Source organism: Nelumbo lutea, chromosome 2 (genome assembly GCF_056320005.1).
Source record: "Nelumbo lutea isolate HS-2025 chromosome 2, American lotus-T2T, whole genome shotgun sequence".
Classification (NCBI taxonomy): Eukaryota; Viridiplantae; Streptophyta; class Magnoliopsida; order Proteales; family Nelumbonaceae; genus Nelumbo; species Nelumbo lutea.
Genome location: NC_142685.1, coordinates 85123021 through 85129828, shown reverse-complemented (window position 1 = coordinate 85129828; position 6808 = coordinate 85123021).

The window sequence follows — 6808 nt, the reverse complement described above, 5'->3', positions numbered from 1 at the left end:
CAAACTTAGCTTTGCCTTATTGTGTTCTTGGTAGAATACAATATCTTGACTTATCAAGAGAATGGTCAACCTTTGTGGCATCTTCAAGTTTGAATTCTTTAAGGACTTAATTTCCTTAAGGTTCTAATCTGATCAACTACAACTTGTTTTCTAGCTTCTGGGTGCACATAACAACTTGATTCAAGAGTTCCTAAAGCAGGTCGTCTAGTAGGTTCTTATCATTTGGTATCAGAGCCTTGGCTCTAGAAACATGTTACTTATTCTTTTCTTATCCTTGTTTTGTGCTTTCCTTTGATCTTTGCGCGTTTCGTGTTGTCCTTGCATAGTTTTTTTGAATTCTTCCATTCGGCTTCTTTGTGTTTTTGAATAGAGTCAATTCTATTTTGTGTGTTTAGTTTGGAAAAAAAAAAGAGAGACAAAAAAGAACATCCAATTCGGAAAAAAAAAAAGAAGAAGGAGGAGTTAGATTGCAGATCTGATTTTTTAATCATTTTCCCAGCATAAACGAGATTTCTTAAATTGCAAGATCATATTTCTACAAGTCATAACAAGATCTCCTTTTCCTTTTTTGGGTTTAACTAGTTAACTAATTCAAAAGTCAGTTGTATAATCCTTTTTGAGCTGAGATTTTGTCTTACTATATTAATTCGTACTAATCCTTATCAAATAAGGATTCTTGTGTCTAAGTTATTCTAATTTCGTGTATTCTAGTGATTTCTTTTGCATGTCTTTTGCTTCCTTTTGAAGTTTTCTTTTTTTTTTTTTGGCTCATATAATTGATTTTTTTCCTTCCTTATTTCTACCATTTGCCTCAACTAAGTTATTAAAGTTTTGATTTTGAGATTTGCCACCATCTAACCGATTGCTCATTGAGATTTGTTGATCTTGATTCTGTTAAGAACATAAAGGGGGTTGGCTTGAGTGGAAAAAAAAAGAAAAAAAAAGTGAGAGTGTGAGGAACAAAATTTCTTTTATTTCCAACGAATTTTTTAAGGTTATAAACATGAGTATTAAAGGAGAACCACAAAAGATTGACATGAAATTATTCATAAGGGCTGTTAATGAACAATTTAAAAAGTTGAATGCGATGCTGGATGGTTTGCAATCCCCATCTATTTCTAAGTCCACTAGAAGACGTGTGTTTGAGGAAGAAGAGAAAGATGATTCGGATTTGGAGGAGTCAAGTTCTAAACGAGGCAAGAAGGTTGATTCCAAAAGAGATAGCAATTTGGGCAACATAAAGATGAAGATTCTAGCCTTTCAATGAAAGAATGATCCCGAACTATACTTGGAGTGGGAAAGAAAGGTTGAGCACGTATTTGATTGCCATGATTACTATGAGGAGAAAAAAGTAAAACTAGCAGCCGTGGAGTTCACAGATTATGTAAGCATATGGTCGAATCAATTGGTGATCAATAGGCGTAGGAATGGAGAGAGGCCAATTTGGTCATGGGAAGAGATGAAATTGGTAATGCACAAAAGATTTATACCTAGCCATTACTATAGAGATTTGCATAGAAAGTTGCAAGGGCCGGTTCAAGGTTCCATGAGTGTAGAGGACTATTACAAAGAGATGGAGATAGCCATGATTAGATCAAACATAGAGGAGGACCGAGAAACAACAATGGCTAGATTTATAGGCGGCTTGAACAAGGAGATTGTTGATGTGGTGGATTTACAACACTATGTGGAGATGGAGGAGTTGTTGCACAAAGCCATTAAAGTGGAGAAGCAAATCAAATCAAAAGGGTTTAGATCTGGTTCTTCATGGAAACCTAATTGGAAGGACAACAAGGCTATCTCAAAAACAAAAGAGGAAGCAAAAAAAAAGGATTCGGTTGCTGTTTATAATGGTAAAACCAACACTAAAACTTCTTCTAAGTCACATGAAGTTAAGTGTTTTAGGTGTCAAGGATTCGGGCATATTGCTTCTCAATGCCCAAACAAAAGAGTTATGATTGTGTTGGAGAATGGAGAAATAGAAAGTGCTAGCTCAAGTGAGGATGAGATGCCACAATTGGAGGATTGTTCTAATGTTGAAGTTGCATAACCCGTTCATGGTGATTTGCTGGTTACAAGGAAAGCCCTAAGTATACAACCTAAGGATGATGGTGATGAGGAGCAACGTGAGCATATTTTTCACACGATATGCCATGTGAAGGATAAGGTATGTACTATGATTATTGATAGTGGAAGTTGTACTAATGTTGCTAGTACGTTGTTGGTAGATAAGCTGAATTTGCATACCATAAAACATCCTAAACCATACAAATTGCAATGGCTGAATGAATGTGGAGAAGTGAGGGTAACCAAGCAAGTTCTGGTTTCCTTTTCAATTGGCAAGTATGAAAATGAGGTTCTATGTGATGTGGCACCAATGCATGCTGGTCATATATTGCTTGGCTGACCATGGCAGTTTGATAGGAAGGTTACACATTATGGGTATAAAAATCATTATTCTTTTGTAATGAATAACCGAATTATTGTACTAACCCCTCTTAAACCTTTGCAAGCTTATGAAGATCAGATTAGGATAGCAAGAGAGTGTAAAATAAGAAAAGAACAAAAGTGTGAGCAAGAGGAAAAGAAAAAGAAAGAAAGTGAACAAGCAAAAGCAAAGAGAGCAAGTGAGATCGAGAGGAAAAGTGCAAGTGGAAAGAGTGAGGCCGAGAGGAAAATTGGAGAGAAAAGTGTACAAAAAGGAGAAAAAAACAAGGGAATGAGTGTATTTGCTGAATAAATGAGGTTAAGAATGTCATCATTGCAAGGTAGCAACTACTTGTACTTATATACAAGGATATTTACTTTTCTACTAATGACATTAACCCCTCTTTGCCTAGTGTTGTTGTGTCTTTATTGCAAAAGTTTGAGGACCTATTTCCCGAGGAGATTCCCCATGGATTACTTCCCTTAAGAGGTATTGAGCATCAAATAGATTTCATACCTAGTTCCGCCAAACCAAATCAACCTGCTTATAGAGCTAATCTCGAGGAAACAAAGGAGATACAAAACAAGTGGATGAGTTGGTGCAAAAGGGTTTTGTAAGGGAGAGTCTTAACCCATGTTCGGTTCTTGTCATCTTAGTCCCGAAGAAAGATGGAACATGGCGTATGTGTGTGGACTGCTGAGCCATTAACAAAATAACAGTTAAGTATAGACATCGTATCCCTGGATTAGATGATATGCTTGATGAATTGCATGGCTCTTGTTTATTTTCTAAAATTGATTTAAAGAATGACTATTATCAAATTCGCATGAAAAAGGGAGATGAATGGAAGATAACATTTAAAACTAAATATTGATTGTATGAGTGGTTAGTAATGCTTTTTGGTTTAGCTAATGCATTTAGTACATTCATGAGGTTAATGAACCATGCCTTATGTGCTTTCATATGGAAATTTGTGGTAGTTTACTTTGATGATATTTTAATTTATAGCAAAAATTTGGATGAACATGTGAAACACTTGCATGCTGTTTTTAGTGTGTTAAGAGAGCACCAATTGTATGATAATCTTAAGAAGTGCATGTTTTGCATGGAATCTGTTGTGTTTCTTGGATTTGTTATTACTTCACAAGGTATTAGTGTTGATGAAGAGAAGGTAAAGGCAATAAGGGATTGACCTGCGTCTAAGAGTGCGAACGAGGTAAGAATTTTTCATGGTTTAACAAGTTTTTATCGAAGGTTTGTTAAGGATTTTAGTTCTATTACTGCACCTTTGAATGAACTTGTTAAAAAGAATGTTATTTTTAATTGGGATGAAGTGCATGATCGAGCTTTCAAAACTTTGAAAGATAAGCTAACTAATGCACCTTTGTTGTGTTTGCCTAACTTTGATAAAGCTTTTGAGGTAGAATGTGATGCATCTGAAATTGGAATAGGGGTTGTTTTGATGCAGGATTCCAAACCAATTGCTTATTTTAGTGAAAAGCTAAGTGGGGCAGCCTTGAATTATCCTACTTATGACAAGGAACTTTATGCATTAGTAAGGACTCTTCAAACATGGCAGCATACTTGTGGCCAAGGGAACTCATCATTCATTCTGATCATGAGAGCTTAAAGTTCTTGAAATCCCAAGGTAAACTTAATAAAAGGCATGCTAAGTGGATGGAGTTCATAGAAATGTTTCCTTATGTGTTCAGGTACAAACATGGAAAGAAAAATGTTGTTGTTGATGCATTATCTAGGAGGTACGCATTACTTACATCTTTACAAACTAAGTTACTTGGTTTTGAATTGCTTAAGGACTTGTATGCTAATGATTCTGATTTCGGCCAAGTATGGAATGCATACTATAAGTGTGCGTTTACTGATTTCTATAGGCATGAAGGATTTTTGTTTAAGAAAGATAAATTTTGTGTGCCTATTTGTTCTATTCATGAGTTACTTGTTAGAGAAACTCATGGAGGCAGCTTGATGGGACACTTTGGTGTACAAAAGACTCTAGATATATTGCGTGAGCATTTTTATTGACCTAATATGAAGCATAATGTACAATCTATTTGTGATAAGTGCATTAAGTGTAGGCAAGCAAAATCTAAAGTTAAACCGCATGGCTTGTATACCCCTTTACCAGTGCCTAACCAACCTTGGGTTGATGTTTCTATGGATTTTGTTTTAGGGTTACCAACATCTCAAAGTGGTAAGGACAACACATTTGTTGTTGTTGATCGGTTTAGTAAAATGGCTCATTTCATTGCCTGTTCTAAAACCAATGATGCAACACATATTGCTGACTTGTTCTTTAAAGAAGTTGTTCATTTGCATGGTTTGCCTAAGACAATTGTTAGTGATAGAGATGTTAAGTTCTTTTGTCATTTTTGGCGCACTTTATGGAGTAAATTAGGAACTAAACTCTTGTTTTCTACTATTGCACATCCTCAAACGGATGGTCAAACTGAAGTAGTTAATAGAACACTCACTACTTTGTTGCGTGCTATCATTCAAAAGAACTTAAGGTAGTGGGAGAAGTATTTGCCACATATTGAGTTTGCATATAACAGGTCTGTTCATTCTACTACTTCTTTTTCCCCTTTTGAAGTTGTTTGTAGCTTTAATCCTTTAACTCCTGTGGATATTTTACCTTTGCCTACTAATGAACATATTAATCTTGATTATAAGAAAAATACAGTTTTTGTGAAGGATTTACATGCCAAGGTTCGGGCTAACATTGAAAGGAAGAATCAGCAATATGCTAAAAAAGCTAATAAGGGGTATTTGAAGGTTGTTTTTGAACCTGGAGATTGGGTTTGGGTGCACATGCGTAAGAAAAGGTTTCCTATACAAAGGAAATCAAAATTGCAGCCTAAAGAAGATGGATCTTTTCAAGTCTTGGAAAAAATCAATGATAACGCCTACAAGTTAGATTTGCTAAGCAACTATGGTAATGTTAGTGCGACTTTTAATGTTGTTGATTTATCTTTGTTTGATGTAGGTGATTTGAGGATGAATCCTTTCGAGGAAGGAGGGAATAATGGATATCGATGTGCTGACCAACTAGCTCAAGCTAATATTCCCAAATATTCTCAAGATCCTTTGCAAGGAATCGATGGTCCAATGACTAAGGCAATGACAAAGAAAATGAAAGAGGCTTTATAAGGCTTAATCATGGAAGTGCATGACAAAGAGGCTGTTTTAAAAGATTCTAAGACTGTTCTAGAAGTTTCCAAAACTTCATTAAGGATAATCACCTATCTTTATGTGCAAGACGATGTGCAAGGCTTAGATCTTGAAGAACAAAGCTTGAAATCCATGACATAAGACCAAGACACATGGACATGATAAGAAAATGCCCAATCCGCATGCTAAGATGTATTGATAGGCTTGTTTTTGTCTTGTTTTGTTTTACTTCGACTTTTTCTATGTTTAGTTGTCAATAGTTGTAGTCTTTTAGAAAGATTTTTATTTCAAGGCAGATTTGTTTTCCTAAATTAAAGGGATCCTCATTAGTTAGGAGTTTCCTTATAAGATAATGATATTTACATGCCTATATAAAGGCTATAACTATGTAAAACGAAATATCATCAATAATATAGAGGGATTTTCAGTAAGTTTAGCTTTGCCTTATTGTGTTCTTGGTAGAATACAATATCTTGACTTATCAAGGGAGTGATCAACCTTTGTGGCATCTTTAAGATTGGATTCTTTAAGGACTTAGTTTCCTTAAGATTCTAATTTGATCAACTACAACTTATTTTCTAGATTCTGGATGCGCATAACAAGTTGATTCAAGAGTTCCTAGAATAGGTCGTCTAGTGGGTTCTTATCATTAACTAAGTTTATCTAGGTTCAAAATTTGGATTAATCTATAGCAATGGCCGCCTTCATGCATGGTTTGCACACCTTCTGCTTCAGGTACTCCCTTAAGAAAGTAACCCCTTGAGATATGACTAAGCTCCTCACCCGAGCCTAGAAGTACATCAATGTTGAAGAAGCACAATCCCACTGAAAAGAAGCCAAGGAATGATGGTGTGACCTATAACGCTCTAATTGCGACAAGAAGAGGTTGTACTAGTGTCGGAATCATAGACCTAGGATCCCTGGTCTTCTTTAAGAATTTCAGACCGCTCAATATGCCATAGACTGAGATATTCACGTAAATCCACAACTAATACTTTGTCATATGACTTAAAAGGTTGAAGTCCGAGAACAACAAGAGAATCAAGTATTGCAAATTCTAGGAAAACCATGACCAATATTGCAAATTCTACCAAAACCATGACCACGGTACCAAAATTATAGGGACTCATTAGGCGGGCTACCTTAGTGTATATGTTGTTGATCACCGATCTCCTCGGCCTGAAAAGGCCT